Consider the following 3,615-nt stretch of genomic DNA (forward strand, 5'->3'; position numbering starts at 1 on the left):
AAAAGGGAAGAAATGTGATCTAAGTGACTTTGAGTACTTCAGAAACTGCTGATCTCCTGGGATTTTCACACACAACAGTCTCTAGAGTTTACAGAGAGTGGTGCGAGAAACAAATAAAACATCCAATGAGTTAGTTCTCTGGGCAGAAATGCCTTGTCAATAAGAGAGGATATAGGAAAATGGCCAGACTAGTTCAAGATGACTGGAAAGCGACACTAACTCAAATAACCGCACATTACAACAATGATGTGCAGGAGCATTTCTGAATGCACAACACAACAAGCTTTGAAGTGGATGGACTATGGCAGCAGAAGACCACAAACATATACTTGGTGGTCTCTTTAGTAAGTACAGGAAATACCTAATGAAGTGGCCACTGAGTGTATATCAATACTCTTTCATTCTCATTGGCTCGAAATCCTGAAACTCACTGCTCAATGAAGGTATTTCACAACTGGGACTAAAGCTGCTGAAGACATGGTCAATGGTGGAGTAATGATTTCAAAGCAAAAAAAAACAAAAGGAGATGCTGAAATAGAAAATATTGGAATCACTTAGCAGGTTTGGCAGCAATTTATAAACACAGGAGATTCTGCAGATGCTGGAAATCATGAATAACACATAGAAACACACAAAATGCTAGAGCAACTCAGCAAGTCTGCCAGTGTATATGGAGGGGAATAAACAGCCGAGATCTTTCATTAGGACTGCAAAGGAAGGGCTAGAGAAGAAGGAATGCAAGCTGGCAGGTGATAGGTGAGAACATGTGAGGGGGAAGTTGGATAGTTGGGGAGGAGAAAATGAATAAGAAGGAGGGAGGTAGTAGATAGAAGAGAGAAATGCCTGAAGGTGAAGGATCCTGATAGGAGGACAAGAGTGGATGATAGAAGGAAGAGAAGGAGGAAGATCACCAGAGGAGGTGATGGGCAGGGGAGGAGAAGAGAAATGGTGAGAGGGTAACCAGAATGGGGAATGGAAAAAGAGAGAAGGGGGAGATGGGAGAAAAGTTACTGGAAGTTAGAGAAATTGATGTGGTTGAAAGAGAAACAGAGTTAATATTTCAAGTCCAAGACCCTTAATCAGAAATGGGTAAGAGAGAAATATGGTGGAGTAGAAAAGAGGGGAAGAGGGCAGTACTGAAAAGCCCAGGCATGAATTAATAGCTACATAAGGCTAAATAGTGTAGCACAATTGGAACTACACCTAGAGAAGGCGAGAGGAGATCCTTCCAGGGAATAGGAAAAATAGACCAGGGGCTATCTCATGGCCATCACTTGTCAGTTTTGTAGACTAAACACTAGTTTTGAGGTTAGAAAATAGTATTACTTAAATCTGGTGGGGGACACTTTCCGGAATGATATCATATGTTGTAAGGTCACACATGTGTTCCACTTATTTACACTGGGTCTTTTGCTGGAGTATAAAGCTGCTGTAGGAATGTATAAAATCCTTTGGTTGCATTTTTGTGGTTGGGTAAGTAGCAGGCAGTAATCCACTTATTGGAAGCACTTCAGATATCGTAATACCGTCATTGGTCAACTGGTGGTTGTTGTTGCTATACAAGCCCATCTAATGCTTACCACAGCCCCTCTCATTGAGAAAACAACTCCATCCCCTCCATTTGGAACAAATTAAATTACTGGCCCTGGCTTTTATCGCAGAAGTTGCTATCCTCCCTCACAGGCAAAGCCTTCTCTACTATTGAGTATGCTTACAGTACATGAAGCACTGCCACAAGAAAGCAGCATCCATCATCAAAGGCCCCTACTATCCAGGCCATGCCCTCTCTCAGTACTACTGTTGGACCTTAGCTGCCACACCACTAGGCTCGGGTAGAGTTATTACCTTGCAGACATCAGGCTCCTGAATTGGCGTGGATAACTTCCTTCGCCACCACTCTGAACTGATTCTGCAGCATACAAGCTCACTTTCAAGGACACTTTTTGACTCATTTTATCAGTATTATTTTACGGTCAACCTCCATCGAGAGTGTCCTGACCAGCTGCATCACCATCTGGTACGGGAATTACAAAGCATCAGATCGCAAAACCTTGCAACAGATAGTGAGGCTGCTGAAGACATCTCCTGCCATGCCCCATGTGGGACATATATCAGAAGCGCTGTACATGAGTGCCTCCAGCATTAGCAAAAACTCTTCCCATCCATCCCACAATCTTAACCTCCTGTTGTCCGGCAGAAGGAATCAAAGTAGAAGAACCACAACTGTCAGGATGAGCAACAGCTTCTTCTCCTCGGCTGTTAGGCTTCTGAGCACCCTGTTGCCACCCATTCCATGTACACCCTGCCCTACCTCACCCGCTCCCCAATTCACACATACACACTCATCCTCAACGGGTCACTTTTCATCTTTCATTGCTGCTGTTTCACATTTCTATGACCACTTGTTTTATTATAATAGTGTCAGTAACATTATAATGTCACAAATAAACCTGCACCTTGCTTTATGTCAGCCCATCATGGATCTTGGTAATATTATTTTGTGACCGTTTGTACGGGATTATAACTACCTGTGCTGTGTGTCACTATGCAGTACTGTGCAAAAGTCGTAGACACACAGATATATGTAGCTAGGAGGCCTGGGAGTTTTTCACAGTACTGTATTGGTCAATGTGCAGCAAAGAGCGAGTTTGTAAATCTGGTGGGAACAAAGGATGTTTCGAATGGCAATAGGGAGGACACTGTGGGGGGGTGTGGGACTGGGGCAGAGAAAGAGTGCCAGGGGCAGGGGGTAGTACGGGTGAAGACTACCCTGAGACACCAGGCAAGGTTATTTGATTCCAACCAATTGGTTTATTGATCACTACAGAAAGTCTCTCTGATACTTCTCACTCCATCCCCTCTCTCTTCTCCTTTTCCCAACCATGATTTCCCTCTCCCTGACCCCCTTCCCACTCCCAGTCCACAACAGAGACCCTGTATCAGAATCAGGTTTATCATCACTTACATGGGTCATGAAATTTGTTTTTCTTTTGTAGCAGCAGAACAGTGCAATACTTAAAATTACTACAGTACGGTGCAACCGCCTTGGGCATTCCAGCTATATATTTGTGCCTAAGACGTCTGCACAATACTATACATACTGTGTGTTTCACTTTGTCTCCAGAGGAACGATGTTTCATTTAGCTGTATACAGGTGTATGGCTGAATGACAATAAACTTGAACTTGAACATCGTTTGTCTTCTTTAGAGCATTAGTTGTTTATCACTTTCTCTGTTTATGTAAAGTTTTTCGTACAAATTCAATTGTATTTCTTTTTCCTGTAAATGCCAATAAGCCCCAAGATAGTATATGCTAATGTAAATGTACTTTGCTAATGAATTTACGTGGATCTTTGAACTTTGAGTCCCTGCATTGATCCTCCTGCATTGACCCTCGATCCTCCGTTTTTGCAGGCCCTGGATAATGAGTAGCCTCCCTCCCCTCTCTCTTCCTCTTTTCCCAACCATGATTCCTCTCTCCCTGCCGCCTTCCCATTCTCAGTCCACAAAAGAGCTCAGCTCAGTAACAAGCCCTTCAGCTCAGTACGTTCACGCCAGGCCTAAACCACCTGTTTTCATTGGTAGTCGATTAATCTCCCCATAATCTCTACAATT

Source organism: Hypanus sabinus, chromosome 16, assembly GCF_030144855.1.
Source record: "Hypanus sabinus isolate sHypSab1 chromosome 16, sHypSab1.hap1, whole genome shotgun sequence".
NCBI classification, from domain to species: Eukaryota; Metazoa; Chordata; class Chondrichthyes; order Myliobatiformes; family Dasyatidae; genus Hypanus; species Hypanus sabinus.